The 21,021-nt window shown below is 39.6% G+C and overlaps 1 protein-coding gene across 3 annotated transcripts in view; it reads right to left on the bottom strand.

Annotated features, from left to right (window-relative positions):
* The window catches only part of SALL2 (spalt like transcription factor 2), an 802,697-nt gene that overhangs the window by 686,753 nt on the left and 94,923 nt on the right, over positions 1-21,021 (bottom strand). The window contains exons 1-2 of one of the 3 annotated variants that reach the window (XR_013826965.1): positions 18,267-18,605; positions 15,185-15,259 (exon numbers count right to left, since the gene is read on the bottom strand). The gene's annotated coding sequence lies outside the window, so the exon portion shown is untranslated. Of the gene's footprint in view, positions 1-15,184; positions 15,260-18,266; positions 18,606-21,021 lie in introns of those variants that run through there. The other 2 variants (XR_013826964.1, XR_013826966.1) reach the window with 2 other exon arrangements.

Below are 21,021 nucleotides of genomic sequence, written 5' to 3'. Positions count from 1 at the left end.
CAAGTGGTCCTGTGATTAGCACAGGGACAGCAACCTCCTTATCAGGCCAGTTGAATGGGTGGCTCTGGCCTTTGCTCTTGGAAGTCAGACCCAGAGTCTGTTTCCCCAGCCTGCCTAGTGATTCTGCAAGTCAACTAATATCCCTTCCAAAATCCCTATCTGCTTAGATTAAGTAAAGCCAATTACTTTCTTTCTTGTCATGTATCACACAGACATTTCACAGTGTTTAGTCTGAAGCCCGCCCTGGCTTTCATTTCAACATATTTTAAGCTGGGTATTAGAGCTGCTTAACCTTTTCATTGCAGCACACACTTGGCTCACCTTAACAAGGAATATTTGTGATGTTTTACAATAATTTCGGGTTCCTTTGCCTGGCAAAACAGTGACTATGAAAAAGAACAAAGTCTATTTTAATGACTGGCCCAAGACATATCATGGAATGAAAGCACTGTGGATCTCATAAGTCAGATACCATAAGCATAATCTCCTGAAAAAATTTTTTTAAAGCTTTCAGTTGCTACGGATATGGGAATGAGACAAACTGAAGACTTTCCAAAGGCTTCTCTTGGAATGTTTTCACAATTTCACTAAATACCTTCACTAGATTTCTTTTTGACCCCAGAGCCAGTTAGGCCCTTAGATACAATGGGCCTTTGAATTTCAAGTTTAATTAAAGACCATTTTCCTCATTTAGTGGGAGTGGGGAGGCAGAACAAAGACTGAATTTAGAGCTTACATCAATGCCATTCTTACCAGGTCATATCAAATCAGAGTTTCCAGTCACTTGGTTAATCCTCACCCATTCTTTAAATCTGGAATTAAATGTCACTTCCTCAATGAGCACTTTCCTGCCCCCCCCATCTAAATTCGTCCCCTCTGTTTTATTGTTTCAAAGAACCCTGTAATTTTTTTTTTCGAAACAGTAAAACAGGTTTTGCTTTATAGGTCTTATCACGATTTCTATGTATTTATGTGAGGTTATCTGTACAATAAATATCTGCCTTTCTCATTAACCTCTAAGCTTCACTGAATATTCTGTGTTCAAAATAGTGCCTGGCACAAAAAAAAAAATGTGATTAATAGTTGATAAATGAATGAATCTGAGCCATCAGGCATCTATCTTACTCTGCGTTGGACTGTTCCTTAAGTGTGAATGTTCCCAGTGACACATCCATTAACTCAAATACTGATCAAAGAGGATTAGAAGCACATGAAGCAATACCTCTGGGAGTCAGGCTGTAGCTCAATATGAGTGGAGACAAAAAATAAAGACCTTAAAAAGAATTCGCACAAAGTTAGGTGTTACCATGGAAAACTGCAGAGAGTATGTTTGTATACAATGTGGACACAGAAACAATGTTAAATTAATTATCTCCAAACTTGAACCAGGCTGAGGTGAGAGATTGCAGTGAGACAGATCCTGAGAGACAAGGAGAAATTTTGGATTACAGACAATGAAATTTGCTTACACTTCTACTAATGTGTAGTAAGGAAATTAGCCTTGCCCAAAGACAGGCCTTTGTCCCAGCTCCTGGGAGGGAATCTCTAAATCCTTGGAACTTCCAGAATCATAGGAAATGATTATAACAAATAAATGTCTTTGTTATAAATGGTTGGCCCTTTGGATCACACCTGATGGTTCCTGTTAACAAGATGACTCAGCTTGAGGCTGGCCTCACCCAGTAGTCTTAGGATGGGGGATTTGGCCATGCCAGAAAGACAGACCATATCAATTATGGTGGGGCTTTGAGTTACATGATATGGATCAACCCTGAGACTCAGTTCAACCACACAGGCAATTAATCAATCATGTCTACATAATGAAGCCCCAATAAAAACTCTGGACACCAAAGTTCAGGTGGGCTTCCTGGGCTGACAGTACTCTGTGAGTATTGTCACACACTGACGCTGAGAAGTTAACCCATCCCTGAGCACAATGGGAGCTTCAAGTTTGGAATCCTCCCAGACTATCCTATGCATCTCTTACTTTGGCTGATTTTAATGTATTCTTTTCCTGTAATAAAAATAACCATGAGTATAATAGGTTTCAAAGCGTTCTTTGAGTTTTTCTACCATATTATGGAACCTAAGTGTGGTTTGCAGAAACCCCTAAACTTGAAGTTGTCAGAAGTAAGGATAGTGTTGTGTAGACTCCTCTCTCTAACTCTGTAGTTGGTTCCTAACTCCTTTCAAATGGGGTCAGAAGTTTTGGGTAGACTTGGCAGTCTGGAGGACTATGCCCTTAACCTCATAATCTGACCAATTCTGGTAGCTACATTTTGTATTGAGCAATTCCATATGGATAAAATAAGTTTTATCTGTGTGATGCCTAAGCAACTAATTAATTATATCAAGAGAGTGAAAAACAAAGTTAAAAGTAGTTAACATGGGCAAAATAACTGGAAAGGGGACAAAATGTCTAAATTTTGATGCTACCTGTATTGTTTGGAACACATGTATATGTGAGATAATAACCACTTTTAGATGTTTTCAACACATGGGCTGGCAACACCTAACAATAACAACTAGCATTTGTTAAGTGCTTACTGTTTAACAGTTTCTGTTCTGAGTGTTGTACACATACTAACTTATTTAATTCTCATAACAACTCCAGTTATTAGCCCAGTTATAGAAACTGAGGCACCAGGAGGTTAAATAATTTGTCCTAGGTTACACATTCCCAGGATTTGAATCCATACCATCTGACTCCATGGTTCATGCCTTTAACCAGTGCCTCATACAGTAACTCAGAAGGTAATCACTTACATCTTCTCTGATCTCATAGAAAGGTGTTAGTAAACTGGTATCTTAATTCCAAATCCCAATTGTCTCTGTGACAAAGTAACATTTTTATATGAGTGGATGTGTATTTTATTTCACCCTGTGATGGGTATTTTATTCACCCTGTGATCCTTCTCACGTTAGGCAGGAAGTCCTGACTTGTATTGAAGGAGGTAGGAAACAATGAACACAAAAGAAAAAAGAATAATTCTCTGCTTTCAAGCTTCAAAATAAAATTTGGAAACTTTCTCTAGAAACAATAGAATGAAAGAAAAGGGGTTTGAGTTTGGGTTATAACCCTTGAGTTTAAAAAAAAAATCTATGTCTTAAAAAAGATCTCTGAGAATATAGGTTGGTACAAACCCTAGATTTAATACAAATTTCTAGGTCTGTGGGAATTCCTAGGGGTGATGGAGATAAAAGCAAGACAGTTAAGACATTGATGAGGATCTCCGTGCCCTACCTTCATACCCCCTCCCACCAGAGGGGTGGGAGGGTCAGTATGGAGGCCCAAAGAGGTTTGTAGGAAGCTGAGAATAGGAGACTTATCTAATTCCTGTCGGAAAGCCTGAGTGACAATATCCTTTTAAGTATCCACCAGAGCACAGACAGCTGTGCTGTAGTGACAGTGGGCCCAGAGAGCCCAAGACAACCCCACTCTGCCAAATTGACGTTAGCACAGATGAATTTTCATCTGCACACAAAAGCACGGAAATTAACTGAGAGAGCCTTAGTGAATCTGGAAGGGTTTCAATTTCATGAAAAAAGGACACAGAACATGTATATCAACAACCAGAAACCTAGAGGGACTCGGACATCTGGACACACAGAAACAATAATGCTGCAGGCCAGACCCAAAGCACTGCATCCCAGCAGGTACCAGCATGGGCCTGGTGCCCCCAACCAACACCAGGACACCACTAAGCCCTCTAGAACTTAGACATCATCCCAAGGATGGAGAGGGGGAAACCTAAACTGGCGGAGAAAATCATTAATTGACTTTAAAAATTATGATCTAACTAAGAAAACCCTATATTTGCTTAAAGTAAGTTTTCTGATACCAGGAAAAATGGTTACTGGAGTTAGAAAGTAAGTCGTCATAGAAAATAAAGCTGTTGTGGTTTGTACATCTGAGCCAATTACAAAATGTTTGCCTGCTACGTCTCCAGTCAACAGATCAGCCACATTCAATGTCTTTTCTGCTCCTACAGAAATGACAAATGACTTTCACATATATTACATACCCCCTCAGGCCAGCCAAGGGTTATGTGCTGTTTCGAAGACTGGGAAACCAAAACACCACAACTGAAAACCGCCAACCTGGATACTTATTAAAAGAAATAGCTTAGGTTAGTATGAAATTTGGTGCAACACTGAAATATGGGAATTTGTTACTAGAGGCACCAGAGGGACACATATTCCCTGTTAGGGGACCCTGCTGACACTATATCAGAATGAAAGCAGGGATTGGCAAAGAGTATTTTCAAATAGGCACATAAACAAACATGGAGAAATAGTAAACACATAAGATAATTCATTCGGACATTTTTATATGCAGCATGTATAGGATTTAAAATAACATTTCCATATTAAACTGAAAACATTACTATGTAAATGCCACAACTAAACCAAATGAAAGAGTAAACACCAGCCTTGCAAATTGGTCTCCCTTAAGGGCACTCAAAGGCATAGGACCGCCTGCTGTTCTCTAAAGAAATGTCCTCCTCTCTATCAATCTTTTCTGTTTTGACAGCAAACTCATTGACCAGCATATGTTTCGCAATTTTTGAACAATTGACATTCAAGGCCTAGCAAACATTCGTTCTCCACCTTCTCAGAAACCTCATAGGAGCCACTGTTGCCAATAAAAACACATCATAAATCTAACCCCCAAACTGCATCACTTCAAAAGGAGAATGGATGCCCCCATTCCCTACATTGTTTGTATACATCTGTGTCCATCTGTGTTGGGTCTCTCATCGAATTGGCTGTGCCAGCAGGAGGCCATTAATCAGCAGGTGAAGGCTAGCAAAAGTACAGAATGGCTTAGCAGAAAAATGGAGTCTTTTGTTATTCCCTATTGCCGCCTACTAAAATGTAAGTTGCTTGTTGATCTCATCACACTGAGTTATGTTTTTGTGAAGTGTTAAAAAGACCCAGCCTGCACATATTCTTGAAGTTCTGAAATAATGGCTCAGTGAACAGATATATACTTTCCCCCAGCAGCTCTTCGTGGAAATGCATTTTTAGGAGCCCCAAACATCCATGATTCAGCCCTGATGAAAAGTTAAGTTAAAACTAAATACCATTATTTTTTTGACAGAAGTTTTAGGAAGTTATTGACACAAGGACTTTTGAGACTGAAAGACACTGGGTTAACAAAAAACCTTTGTTTGGTGAAACAAATTAAAGCACAGCCTCCAGGTATAGATGGCCTACGTGCAGATCCTTCAGATTTTAGCTCTGTGACCTTAAATAAATACTTCATTTCTCCACTCTTCCCTCTTTTTGAAAAACTGGGATAGTAAATAATAGGTACGTCATAGAGATGCCAGTGCCTGACACATAATAAGTGTTCGATTAATGTTTGTTATTAGCTGCATATAGATAGAAAAGGGAAGCAGCGAATGCACAGTTACATACAAGTGACTATAAAAATAAGCTAAATTCATGTTTCGTATCTTATAATTATATAAAGTTTTCTGCTTACTTCTGTTAACTAAAAAGAGCAAGGAGCTTTCTTATAATATTGAAAATATTATCCTAATGGTTCCAAGCACTGTTAATTAGGAATGTTTGTTACAGAAACTTCACTTGTTGGTTGTTTGTTAGAGAACCCCAATTATTGTACTTGTGAACTGTGTTTACCATGCAGCCTGCTCTGACTCACCAACCTTGTGATTAGTAAACAGCAAAATGTAGCACTGCTGATTTAGGTCTAATTTATTCAATCAGTATAAAAGGACTGTGCAGATTCTCCTGAACTGGGAGCATAGCCAAAGGCATTCTTCATTGTTAAAATGAATTTTTTAAAAAATGAGATGATTCTAACAAATTTACTTTAAATCACAATGCAATATCTCTAAATGAAAACAATATCAATATCTCTGTCTGACAGCACGGCATTCAACTTACTTTCAGATTTATTCAGTGTTTTCTCAATTTCAAAAGCACTTGAAAATCCACAAGGGGGGGCAGAATGTCTTTCTTCATTTTCAATAGTTACATCAAGGATGCTTTTCAAAAGTCTTTCATATTTATCATGCCTTCAACAAGTAACTCTTACCATACTCATAAAACCAGCTCAAACTCACCCTATCCTTTTTCTGATCAGATACTGGGTTGTTTTCAGAGACAACAAAACAAAAGGCAAGTCATGCAGCTAAGGCATGTGCAGAGAGAGAATTTTGACTTCAAATAACACCAGGAACAAAAGTTTCCCCCAATCCCACCACGGAACCAAAGGACCAGGACACGACAAGCACAAGAGATTGACTTTTTCCTTTACCCATCTCCATATTATATGATGGTGACAGCCAGCATGAACAGTTTTTGTAATTTAGAGATAATAGTATTTTTAAGAAAAGTTATAATGGCAAAGCCTAAGTAAAGAGCTAAGGAATGTTTTGGAGTACCGGAAAGCTTCTGATTGAAGACACAAACAAGGTCCAGTGGTGGAAAAAACATGTACTTCGGATTCTGAGCTTTGCTACCATAGGGAGGTAAGGAGAGAGAGTAAGAGAAAGAGAAAGAGAGAGAGAGTTTATGTGCTTGTCCCATTAATTCTATTTCTACTAATTTAGTTCATAGGAAATAATCATAAATGTGCATAAATAATTACACAGAAGTACAGTATTTTGTTGTAACACTTTTTATTACGTAAAAAACTGGGAGAAATATAAATATCTACCAGTAGTAGAATGGCTAAATAAATCATGGCAATTTCTATACAAATGCAGCCATTAAAACCATACTAATGATCTGGAAATACCCTTGCTGTTAAGAGAAAACATATAATTAATAAACTGAATATACCACATTGTTACAACTTTGTAAATGTACATATATGAAGCTAAAACACTAAGCTGTTGACAAAGCTTCTCTCTGCTTTTTAAAAGGTGATCTTTATTTTCTTCTTCATATTTTCTCCGTTTTCCTATTATATGTAATAAATATGCATTCCTTTGAAATTAGAACTTTAAACATACTATAAATATTTTTAAGAAACCCTGGGAGAGGGAGAAGAGGCACATAGCAGAGAAATCAGTGGGAAAAAAACAAGAAAACCTGCACTTCCTTACCTCCCTGTGACGCTGAATTAGAAACTGTCAAGCAAGAGATATATATTTTACCAGGGGTATGAGACAACATAGAAGATAGTATAGAATATTTATACATACTGACTGAAATGATCCAGCAAGAGACAGAAATTGGTAATGCAGATGATAGAACCTAACATTTTAAAGTCCTTGAGTTGGCAGAGGTGATGGGGTCCAGTACATGAATGGAGGAGTTGGCCTTAACGTAAGCAGGGAGGGTTCATCCATTAAATAGAAAGGCATAGAGCACAGCTTCAGAGGCAGTAGGGTTGCAGATTTGAAGTGAGAAGATGAAGAAGTTGTACTCTGATTGCTTCTATTTTCTTAGTGAAATGAGAAGGGAGCTTATTAGTTAAGTATGAAGCGGGGAGAAAGACGGTGTGAAATAGTCTAATACTGCCTGGTTTTCCTCATTCTCACTTCTATTTGCAAAGCAGTGAAAAATCCCCATACTCAAGAAACATTTTCTAAACACTCTTAATGGTTATCTATCCCTTTTTTTAAAAAGTGAAGAAATGAGCGTATAGAACAAGGGTTCCTGGCCATACTGAGCTTACATTCTTGTTGATGAAATAAAACACAAATGAGATGATAAGGAAATAATTCAGCCAACAAGAAAATGGTTTTCAATCAAGAGACTTACTAAATGAAACAGGTGCACTATTTATGATACCAATAATAGTACCCCAAGGCAGTGGGTGTACTTATGTTCTCTATAGTTATCCTTCTGAAAGCTTTCATGGCCTGAAAGAAGGAAAGTTTATGTAGGTAAAGAATTAAGTCAGAGTGGATGCAGGCTCAGAGCCAGGGTGCTGAAGTTAAATGGAGGATGGTGGAATGAGGCCCATGTTAAAAACAGAGTGGCCCTAAGTCAGCCTATGAGGAAAGAGCCAGGTCATACCCCAAGGGCCTCCTCCAGGAAGACCCCTGTTGGAAAGGAGCAGGCATCCAGGGTGTTGGCAGAGCCTATGCTTGGGCAGATCAACAACACAGTTAAGTCCAGGGGCCCTCAGATCACTCCTTTGTTTCCTCAGTCTGGTACCTTCCCTCTCTAAGCAGCACCCTACCATCCCCCTTTTCCCCCTTATACACACACACCATTTATCGTAATCATCCAGCAGGTCCTAACTTAGATATCAATTCTTCTGGGAGGCCTTTTCTGGGGGACATCCTCTTATGTGACACTCTACCTACCATACCAGATCTAAGCTATGTGAGATCAGTGACCTTGTGCCTCTTATTTATAGTGTTACCACACCAAACTTGGGTCCACTCACCCAACGCACAGTAAAGCCAATCTACTGACACCAGGTTGTGGTGAAGGAAAGTACAGTGTTTATTGTAAGGCTCCAAGCAAGCCTTACAGAAAAAGGACATTAGGTAAAATCTAAATAAATCTAATAAAGTATAGACTTTAGTTAACAAGAATGTCAGTATTGGTTTATTAATTGTGGCATGGTTACCACTGGAAGATGTTAATAAGAAGGGAAACTAGGTGTGGGGTATATGGAAACTGTGTAGTATCTACACAACTTTTCTGTAAATCCAAGCTATTCTAAAATTTAAAGTTTATTTTAAAAACCTATAAAACTGCAGGTTTCATTTGACCTAATTTTTGTGGAGGGAGAATTATAATTTTATGTAAAGCTGCATCACTATATATACATTAAAAAGTCTTGAACTGGGCTGTCCAATACTTATCCACTACCCACATGTGGCTACTGAACACTTCTAGTTCAAACTGAGATGTGCTGTAAGGGTGAAATATATACCAGGCTTCAAAGATTTAGTATGAAAAAATCAGTAATCTTTTTTACACTGACCCCCTGTTGAAATGACATTTGGGGTTTATTGGATTAAATAAAATATATTATTAAAAGTAATTTTATGGACATCATCAGAAAATCTACATACAACAATAAATGCTGGAAAGTATGTGGAGAAAAGGAAACCCTCTTGCACTGTTGGTGTGAATGTAAATTGATACAGCCACCATGGAGAACAGTATGGAGGTTCCTTAAAAAACTAAAAATAGAACTACCATACGACCCAGCAATCCCACTACTGGGCACATACCCAGAGAAAACCATAATTCAAAAAGACAAATGCACCCCAATGTTCATTGCAGCACTATTTACAACAGCCAGGTCATGGAAGCAACCTAAATGTCCATCGACAGATGAATGGATAAAGAAGATGTGGTACATATATACAATGGAATATTACTCAGCCATAAAAAGGAATGAAATTGGGTCATTTGTAGAGATGTGGATGGACCTAGACACTGTCATACAGAGTGAAGTAAGCCAGAAAGAGAAAAACAAATATCGTATATTAACACATATATGTGGAATCTAGAAAAATGGTACAGATGAACCAGTTTGCAATGCAGAAATAGAAACACAGATGTAGAGAACAAGCGTATGGACACCAAAGGGGGAAAGTGGTGGGGGGGAGGGGTGATGGTGGGATGAACTGGGAGATTGGGATTGACATGTATACAATAATATGTATAAAATAGATAACTAATAAGAACCTGCTGTATAAAAACAAAAAAATAAACTTTTTAAAAAAGTTAAATTAAATTAATTTTATTTATTTATTTATACTCTCTCTTTTTTTTTTTTTTTTTTTTTTTTTTTTCGGTACGCGGGCCTCTCACAGTTGTGGCCTCTCCCGTTGCGGAGCACAGGCTCTGGACGCGCAGGCTCAGTGGCCATGGCTCACGGGCCCAGCCGCTCCGCGGCATGTGGGATCTTCCCAGACCGGGGCACAAACCCGCGTCCCCTGCATCAGCAGGCGGACTCAACCACTGCGCCACCAGGGAAGCCCTATACTCTCTTTTAACGTGGCTAGTAAAACATTTTAAATTATGTGTGTGGCTCACATTGCATTTCTATTGATAGCAGGGGCAATTTCTATTTTAGCTTTCCTTTTTTCTAAATTTTCTTCCATAAATATGTGTTCCTTGTATAATAAAAAAATAGTAATAAAAAGATACAAAGAACTACTACTGTGAAATGTCACACTAAATGATGGAAGCACCAAGCAGAAAGGTCAAGCCATAGAGTCCTTTCATTAATTAATTATTCAGTCATTCACTTGAATATACATATATTGAGTATCCTATGTGCAAAGCATTGGGACAGTTGCTAGGAATAGAAACACATAAAAGATGAGTTGTAATTATTTCCTTCAAGGAGTTCACAGTCTACTTGGGAAGCTAGGCTCATAAATAAAATATAAGAACACAATGTGGTCAGTGACACCATGACGATTTCTATACAGTCAACTCTCTTCTCCTTCCTGCTTTAAATGCTGCTGTTTTTCTGGCTCCAACCTTGGTCTACTTCTCTGCCCACCCCAGGATTGCAACTAATACTTATATGCTCATGACTAGTATGCCTCTGACCTTGATGTGGCCATAGATGCAAGCTGAAAAAGATGAGACACTTAAGATCCATGGGAATCTGAGCCCCTTGCTCATGCCATTTACATGTACCTTCAAGAAATGCTCAAGCCTGATCTTATATATACCACTCCCATGCATGCCCAACTTTATAGTTTTGTGGGTCAAGCAACACCCACTTCATATTAGACATTTCAGATCACATGGTAACTTGGTTGTCCATGATCAAATATTTAGGGTCTACTAAGACCGAGTAAAAATCCAAGAGCTGTTTCTCAAAAGGAGCATATTTATCTGCAGAGTATGGTATGGCTTTGCTCCCAGATCCTAAAAGTCTGTTCTGTAATTCATCTAAGAGGTCTGCCCAAGGTTCAGGAGACACATTAAGAACCAATGAATTGTCTGGGTCATACGACCAGAGTGGCAGATAAGCCTGAATAGCAGCCTGGACCTGTTGCAGAGCCCTCACTTTTTCTGGGTCCTATCAAAATTGGAAGCCTTTCAGATTGCCCAATAAATAGGTCTATGCTATAACAACACACCCAATAAGGTATATGTTACCTCCAAAATCCAGTGAGGCAGACTAAGTATTGTGACTCTTTCTTAATGGTAGGAGGACCAGATATAGCAACTTGACTTTAACCTTAGAAGAAATATAACTTGTCCCAGACCATGGAAACCCAAGAAAGTTCATTGTAGAAGTAAATCCCTAAATTTTCCTGGGACTTATTTCCCACCCTCTGGCATATATGTGTCTTACCCAGGTGTCTAACGTACTTGTTACCTCATACTCCCCTGGTCCATCGAGGTAGTGGACCCATGTGGTGTCTTGTGGAATGGGGAAGCAATCATTTCTTTGTGCAATAGAGTCGGACTGGGTTGGAGAGTTGATATACCCCTGAGGTGAAACATTGAAAATATATTTCTGGCCCTTCCAAATTTAAAAACTAATAATAATAAATTAAATAAAGTTGCTTCAGGCAGTCTCTGCTAACAGGTATATATAGAGAAAAAAATGATTTTCCATATCAATATGGAAATTCCAAATCAAATGTCAAGGGATTTGTGGATTTACTCCAGCAAAGAAACTACATTTGGAACAGCAGCTGCATTTGTATTCACCATCTGGTTAAGTTTACAATAACCCTTTGTCATTCTTCAAGAGCCATCTGTCTTCTGCTCAGGCCAATTAGACGTGTTGAATGGAGATGTGTTGAAAATCATCAACCCTGAGTCTTTTAAGTCCTTTATGGAGGTATTAATCTCTACAGTTTCTCCAGGAATGTAGGATTATTTTGGATTTACTATTTTGGAATTGAGAGGCAGTTCTAGTATCTTCCAGTTGTCCTCACTCATCAGATAACCAGTATAGTGATTCTACCATTTGTTGAGTGTGTCTCTTTCAATCAAGCATTCTAGAACTTGGGAAATAACCATAGGGTGAGTTCAGAGCCCAACTGCATATACTGTGAGATGGACCTGAACCAAAATACCAGTAACCATTCAGCCTCAATAAACCCCTACTCCGATAAACAGACAAGAGTGGCTTATTTTGTTTCCAAGATTTAGTATCATTTCACAGCCAGTGTCCAGAAATCTCCCAAAAGTCTGGTTATTTCCCTTCCCCAGTGTACTATAATCTTGGCAAAGAGTTGCAAGTCTTTGGAGGGAAGGAAAGAGAAAAAATTTACAGTATAAACTTCTGGCCATGTAAATATAAATTAGAAAAACCTTGTAATTCTTTTGACATGTATAATGTCTCATTATTTTGTACCTGTGCCCATGAGATCTTAAGTCTGGCTACAGATATAGAAGCAATGAAAGTGCTGGAGGTGGGTCTTGAGAAGTCTCAGCATTTCCCCACAGGATAGGTGGGTCATCACAGGTACTCCAAGCAAAGGGAGACTAACCTCCTCACACAGGGGAAGAAAGTCTGCTTCCACAAGCAAAGGAGACTGAGGGCCTCCTAGGGCCTCAGTTTTATCAGAATCTGCCCACATGTTGCCATCTCAATTTTCAGGGTCCTAACTTTATGTCAATCAATGCCCTAATTTTAACAATAAGAGAGTTTGAGTTAAGTTGTTATTGTAATCCCCCTACTCATGGGATTAGTCTTTGGTTGGGTTTTCAGAAATATCAGACCCTGCAGCTATGAGAAATAAATATCTCTTTCAGGGCAGTCACAGAAAATTTCTAGTTCTTTGCCTGGACCTTGGGTTGAAAATGTATTACCCCAAGTTCATTATTTTCTTTCCCTAATTTCTTTATGGTACTTAGAAGCAACCCACAGTCCTTATACTCTTTATTTCCACTAAATTATTCAGTGACAACAGCTACCTGGTAACCCAGCACTTTCTTCTATAGGCACCTAATGTTAGGGACTACTAGTGTCCCATTTACCAGTGGCAATGGGGTCATTACACCTAGCAAAATCAGAGAATCAATACCAACTCCCTAGCTTGAACATTCCGTTCCACTGAATCAGTTTCAGACCAATAATTGTACCACTTAGAGTCAGCCAGGTTAGCAGAACCCCTGTGAATGATATAGAATAAAGGAATAAGGATTCATTATAGGAATTTGACCTTACAAATACAGGAGGAGCTGGAGAAGTGAAGCTCTGGAAAAGGGAGTCAGGGGATCAGAAAAGGGGTCATTAACCTGCCTGCCTGAAGCAGTGGCACAGAGGGACGAGTTGGGGCTTGAAGGAAAATCTAAGAACCTAAGCACTTTCAGCCATCAAAATGGGATTGTGAAGAGGGACTCATTGAGAGGTGTTTGGAAAGCTGTTACCTCTTCGGTGGATATACAGTCAGGCATCTGATGATGGGCCTGGGGTCACTGTTGGTTGGCAGAACCAAAAGTCAGAAAGATTAGCTGGAATAGAATGGAGGAGAAAAAGGACAACGTGGGACCTGCCTGGAATCCCTGTATCTATCATTGTACCTGATCACAGTGACCGTCTAAGAGTGTAATAGCGCAGAACAAATCTGGCTCCATATTGTATCTGCTTATTTTACTTTAACCTTTGTATTCTATTACTTTTGCTTCAAGTCAAGAATATTGCCTATAGCCTGAAATATATAGTATAACCCATTCTCAAGGTGCTGACTTTTAAAGGTATAACACTTTTCCATTCATACAGAGATAAAAAGTTGCAGAACACCGAATAACGTTTGTCTTGTTGGAGGTTTATGGGAACACTGTGACTGGACCTCCCTGGATAGCTCAAGAACAAAGGACTCTGGCACCAAGAAGCTTGCAGCAAGTAACCACACCACCATCGCCACCCCTTTAAGTGTAAGAGAAACCTGAATTCTAACTTGGGGAAGATGGTTCTTTGGGACACTAGTCCATCATCTTCCCAAACTGCTGGCTGTCTGAATAAACTCTCTATTCCTTGCCACGGGAACACATCTCTCGATTTATTGGCTTGTCACATGGGGAGTAGTATGAGCTTGGACTCAGTAACAAGAGGAATTATTACTGCTTCTCTTCCGCCTTCCAAATCTTATGCAATTTCATCTTTGGGCCATCTCTAATGCAGAGTTTCACATGGAAGAGGATTCTGAGAACAACAGTCGTCTGCTTAACCAAGTTGACCAGCACAGTCCAGCACTCAATAAAGTGCTTGTCCTTATCTCAGCTATCAGAAGACAGTCAATATGGGCAGAAAGAAATGTAAAGAAGCCCCTGGGGGCTCACTGGTGACCTTGTGACTGTGGATGAGCTGTGATTTGGGAGATTCCTGAAGATGGCAGTCTGGGCACACAGAGAATTTTCCTCTCAAAGGCTCAAATGTCAGCCTGGATCTTCTGGGAGTCCTTTTGGAAACAGTGAAACTAAAGAAACACTATAGGATATGATGAACAAAAGGCTCATTTTCTGTATCCAACCGACCTGGTCTTCCCAGATGGGGGCAAACACCAAAGGAGAGTGAACACAATCCCAGAGCCCTATAAATTCTAAAAGACAGAGAACTTTATTATGAACTATTTACACAGACAGTGCTTGCCTTTCAGCAATTCAGACAGGATCTTTGCAAACGAGAGAGGGAGGAAGGGAGGGAGAGTGAGAGAGAGAGAGAAAGAGATGGAGTAGAAAATTCATAACGCAGCTCAACGAAGATGCTTTCCTCTTCTTGCACATCATGGTTCCCCAGCTCACAGTCCCAGCTGCCCACCTCTGTACAACAGTCACACAGCAATCCCCTCAACACCTGCCTCCTGCACCTGCATTCTATGATCTGGGCTCCACTTCATTCCCTGCCATGGACCCTGGTCACAGTGGTAGAGCCAGAGAACAGAGGGAAAAAAGTATCTGCAAAAGGAAACTCAAAGTTTCCAACACCACAGCCATGTTCCTCAACTGGAGTCAGATACAACTCTTCTAAAGGACAAATAATTTTCACAGACCCCAGTGTTAACTATGTTACTTTAACATAACGCTACTTAAACATGTAGAAACATAAATTGGTGTTTAAATGCCACGTGCTTATTATTGCTTTTATACCAACTATAAAACAATGCAAGTTAAACATGCACAAAACGTCAAAACCAATAAAACTTTAACGATTTTAATTTAATATATGATGTTTTGCTGAAACTAAATCATCAATTTTGAGTTGAATAGATAAATATATATATATATATATGTGGAGTTGGGTTTTACTTACCAATTTGATTCTTCTGATTTTCATCATTGGTATTTCTCCTTTCACATTGAATTGTTAATCCATTCTCTTGATGGGCTGATAAATTTAATATGCACAAGAGTACAATATTAAAAGGAATGTTTTCAACTTTTAATGGAACTTTATTATGTAATGACTAGTATACCTATTACTAAGCAACAGTAGCTAAATGGTTTATACAAAAGATGAACTCTACACAGTATAGCCATGTGAATGAAGAATAAGGTACAAGTCATACATTATTTTACATGCTTATAGGATCCAACTTGTGATAATTCCATTTTCTCATAACTGTTTCCTATTCAAATTACCTGACATCGCTTGCCCTTCATTTAGTGCTAATATTACTGAAAACGCAAAAGAGGGCATTGGAGTCTTGCGGCAGTATTTGCTTGTAAGACCAACATTAAGATAAGCCCCAACATGATTCAGTTGCATTTTATAAGAAATATGTTTCTTACAATCTTGCATATAATTCAAAGCTAATTTTCCCACAAGAAAAAAATGGGGAATTCGTTTATAGAACCAATATATCTACAACTTTGCAACATACTTCTGCTTTGATGATGCTCTTTATTTGCTTAGTATTATCTATAATATTGAGCAATTGCTCTTCTTTAAATTAATGATAAAGTGTATTAAGGAGTCGTTGGGCTTTCTTCATGGCACCAAATTACAGGTAACATCTGTCTAAAAACTTATATATTTGGGCGTACATTTTTCAGCATGAGCTTTCATACCAACTCAATGAATGCTAATATAAAAAGACATAAAACAATTTTAAAATGTTTAGTGACTGTTAAAAATTCTAGCATTAAAGAAACCAATATCTCTTCCAGCTATTTTCATAAAGCAAAAAGTAAAACACGACAGACTAACAATGAATGTCTGGTTACTTCCGTTATAAGCTAGAGTGGCGCCACCACGTGGCAGGAGTAAAAACAAGTTTATTTTAGTTCAACTGAAATTACACAAATCTTAATTTATGTTTGGTGAGAACTACACTACAAATTTTGCTCATAATATATGGGTTATTAATTTTTATATCACACCACTTAAATTTCACATAGCTTATGGGATCCAATTGCATGTTTTAGACTATCTGTTGAAAACACATTTTTAATTCTCATAAAAACACGAAAACCCATAAAACTTCCAAAGATACATATATTTCAAATATGATAAATACAAGTATAAATAACTTTTAAAAAGCAGTTTTGAAATAATTCCTGTTACTATTATAATTTCCATACAGGTCTTGGAACTGTCTTAAAAGTAATGAAAATTTTGTCTCTGTAAAAAGAACACTATTCAAAAACGGGACAATAACTTAATAAAACGTGGAATACTGTTTTTGTCACTACCATATAAAATTCATAAGTTCTTTGCTTCCTAAATTCTTCAATCAGAAATTTAAATAATCTAAATTCCTGATATATTTAAGACATAATTTATTACTTTGTTAATTTATTTGTTAAAACAGCATAATGTAAGCTGATTGTTAAAATTAGTTGTTACTAAATTATAACTTTTTAAATTCCGTAGGAAATTATCTCAGTATTAAGTACTCAGTATCACGGCTCATGGGAATAAGGTGACTACTGTTTTCCTTCTACTCTTTTGTATTTTCCAAATTTTCCATATAATAAGTATATATTAATTTTATGATGAAAATTAAATTTCTAAAAGAATAAACATTCACGCTAGGAGAGAAATAACAAAATTAGCTATTTAGGGTATAACATTAATAAAAGGAAATTAATGTACTATTTTATCCTGGTACTGAGAATAGGAGAGGCTAAGGTATCTTTCCTACCATAACAAGAAAGCCTATGTTAGTAAATATTAATATTGGAAATGAACATACTCTGTGACCCAGCAATTACTGGGTCCCAGTCTTAGCATTACCCTTATTGTAAAAGAAAGCATGTACAGGGCTTCCCTGGTGGTGCAGTGGTTGAGAATCTGCCTGCCAATGCAGGGGACACGGGTTCGAGCCCTGGTCTGGGAGGATCCCACATGCCGCGGAGCAACTAGGCCCATGAGCCACAACTACTGAGCCTGCGCGTCTGGAGCCTGTGCTACACAACAAGAGAGGCCATGATAGTGAGAGGCCCGCGCACCGCGATGAAGAGTGGTCCCCCCTTGCCACAACTAGAGATAGCCCTCGCACAGAAACGAAGATTCAACACAGAAAACATAAATTAATTAATTAATAAACTCCTACCCCCAACATCTTCTTTAAAAAAAAAAAAAAGAAAATAAAAAGAAAACATGTACAAGGAGTGCAGCAATTTGGGGTCATAAACAAGCTGTAAATAACATAATCATATAGCAAAAAGTGATATAATAAATTGTGTTAAGTCTATATTCCATACAGTTGAAAATAATGAAGTGAATCTATACATAATAACAGAAAAAGAGCTCCAAAATGTCTTACTGAGTGGGAACAGCAAGTTGCAGAACAACGTATAGCGTATGATGCCATTTACGTTAGTAAAAATACTTGTACAATATTCACAGTAAGAGAACTGTACGTACAATGACAAATTCCCTATTAATAGCAACCTCTGGAAGGGAAATTACACATGAGGGAGGGGGACAGTCAGTGGAGATTTTGGGGTTAATTGCAATGCTTTAATTTTTATAACAAGAATGTATGGAGGCTTCCGGGAAGATGGCGGAAGAGTAAGACGCGGAGGTCACCTTCCTCCCCACAGATACACCAGAAATACATCTACACGGGGAACAACTCCTACAGAACACCTACTGAACGCTGGCAGAAGACCTCAGACCTCCCAAAAGGCAAGAAACCCCCCACGTACCTAGGTAGGCCTAAAGAATAAACAGAGACAAAAGGATAGGGACGGGACCTGCACCAGTGGGAGGGAGCGGTGAAGGAGGAAACGTTTCCACACACTGGGAAGCCCCTTCGCGGGCGGAGACTGCGGGTGGCGGAGAGGGGAAGGCTTCGGAGCCGCGGAGGAGAGCACAGCACAGCAACAGGGGTGCGGAGGGAAAAGCGGAGAGATTCCCGCACAGATCAGGGCCGACCGGCACTCACCAGGCCGAGAGGCTTGTCTGCTCACCCGCCGGGGCGGGCGGGGCTGGGAGTTGAGGCTCGGGCTTCGGTCGGAGCGCCGGGAGAGGACTGGGGTTGGCGGGGTGAACACAGCCTGCAGGGGGTTAGTGCGCCATGGCTAGCCGGGAGGGAGTCCGGGGAAAAGTCTCGACCTGCCGGAGAGGCAAGAGACTTTTTCTTCCCTCTTTGTTTCCTGGTGCGCGAGGAGAGGGGATTAAGAGCGCTGCTTAAAGGAGCTCCAGAGACGGGCGCGAGGCGCGGCTAAAAACGCGGACCCCAGAGACGGGCAGGAGACGCTAAGGCTGCTGCTGCCGCCACCAAGAAGCCTGTGTGCGAGCACAGGTCACTCTTCACACCCCCCTTCCGGGGAGCCTGTGCAGCCCGCCATTGCCAGAGTCCCGAGACCCAGGGACAACTACCCCGGAAGTCAGGCTGGTGCAACGTCACGCCGTCATGGCGGCCTCTGCCGCCCCAGGCCCGCCCCGCACTCCGTGCCCCTCCCCTTTCCCCCCCCCCCCCCCCCCCCCCCGCCCCGGCCTGAATGAGCCAGAGCGCCCAATCAGCTGCTCCTTTAACCCCATCCTGTGTGAGCGAAGAACAGATGCCCTCCGGCGACCTACACGCAGAGGCAGGGCCAAATCCAAACCTGAGCCCCTGGGAGGTGTGAGAACAAAGAAGAGAAAGGGAAATCTCTCCCAGAAGCCTCAGAAGCAGCGGATTAAAGCTCCACAATCAACTTGACATACCCTGCATCTGTCGAATACCTGAAGAGACAACAAATCATCCCAAATTAAGGAGGTGGACTTTGAGAGGAACATTTATGGGTTTTCCCCCTTTTCCTCTTTTTGTGAGTGTGTATGTGTATGCTTCTGTTTGAGATTTTGTCTGTATAGCTTTGCTTCCACCAGTTGTCCTAGGGTTCTATCCGTCCGTTTTTTTAATTTTTTTTCTTAATAATTATTTTTCATTTTAATATCTTTATTTTATTTTATCTTTTTTCTTTCTTTCTTTCTTTCCCTCCTTCCCTCCTTTAGACAACGAATCATCCCAAATTGAAGAGGTGGACTTTGAGAGCAAGATTTATGATTTTTTCCCCTTTTCCTCTTTTTGTGAGTGTGTATGTGTATGCTTCTGTGTGAGATTTTGCCTGTATAGCTTTGCTTCCACCATAGGTCCTAGGGTTCTATCCGTCCATTTTTTTTTAAATTTTTTTCTTTTTTTCTCTTAATAATTATTTTTTTATTTTAATAACTTTATTATATTTTATCTTATTTTATTTTACTTTATCTTCTTTCTTTTTTTCCTTCCTTCCCTCCTTCCTTCCTCCCTCTCTCCCTCCCTCCCTCCTTTCTTTCTTTCCTTCTTTCTTCCTTTTTTTCTACTTCTACCAATTCTTTCTTTCTACTTTTTCTCCCTTTTATTCTGAGCCGTGCAGATGAAAGGCTCTTGGTGCTACAGCCAGGAGTCAGTGCTGTGCCTCTGAGGTGGGAGAGCCAACTTCAGGACACTGGTCCACAAGAGACCTCCCAGCTCCACATAATATCAAAAGGCGAAAATCTCCCAGAGATCTCCATCTCAACACCAGCACCCAGCTTCACTCAACGACCAGCAAGCTATAGTGCTGGACATTCTATGCCAAACAATTAGCAAGACAGGAACACAACCCCACCCAGTAGCAGAGAGGCTGCCTAAAATCATAATAAGTCCACAGTCACCCCAAAACACACCAGATGTGGACCTGCCCACCAGAAACACAAGATCCAGCCTCATCCACCAGAACACAGGCACTAGTCCCCTCAACCAGGAAGCCTACACAACCCACTGAACCAACCTTAGCCACTGAGGACAGACACCAAAAACAACGAGAACTACGAACCTGCAGGCTGCAAAAAGGAGACCCCAAACACAGTAAGATAAGCAAAATGAGAAGACAGAAAAACACACAGCAGATGAAGGAGCAAGATAAAAACCCACCAGACCTAACAAATGAAGAGGAAATAGGCAGTCTACCTAAAAAAGAATTCAGAATAATGATAGTAAAGATGATCCAAAATCTTGGAAATAGAATAGACAAAATGCAAGAAACACTTAACAAGGACCTAGAAGAACTAAAGAAACAAACAACAATGAACAACACAATAAATGAAATAAAAAATACTCTATTTGGGATCAATAGCAGAATAACTGAGGCAGAAGAACGGATAAGTGACCTGGAAGATAAAATAGTGGAAATAACTACTGCAGAGCAGAATAAAGAAAGAAGAATGAAAAGAACTGAGGACAGTCTCAGAGACCTCTGGGACAACATTAAATGCACCAACATTCGAATTATAGGGGTTCCAGAAGACGAAGAGTAAAAGAAAGGGACTGAGAAAATATTTGAAGAGATTATAGTTGAAAACTTCCCTAATATGGGAAAGGAAATAGTTAATCAAGTCCAGGAAGCACAGAAAGTCCCATACAGGATAAATCCAAGGAGAAACACTCCAAGACACATATTAATCAAACTGTCAAAAATTAAATACAAAGAAAACGTATTAAAAGCAGCAAGGGAAAAACAACAAATTACACACAAGGGAATCCCCATAAGGTTAAGAGCTGATCTTTCAGCAGAAACTCTGCAAGCCAGAAGGGACTGGCAGGACATATTTAAAGTGATGAAGGAGAAAAACCTGCAACCAAGATTACTCTGCCCAACAAGGATCTCATTCAGATTTGATGGAGAAATTAAAACCTT

This window comes from Stenella coeruleoalba (genome assembly GCF_951394435.1).
Source record: "Stenella coeruleoalba genome assembly, chromosome: 2".
Lineage (NCBI taxonomy): Eukaryota > Metazoa > Chordata > Mammalia > Artiodactyla > Delphinidae > Stenella > Stenella coeruleoalba.
The sequence above is the reverse complement of the archived record's forward strand: the minus strand, read 5'-3'. Positions and strand labels throughout refer to the sequence as shown.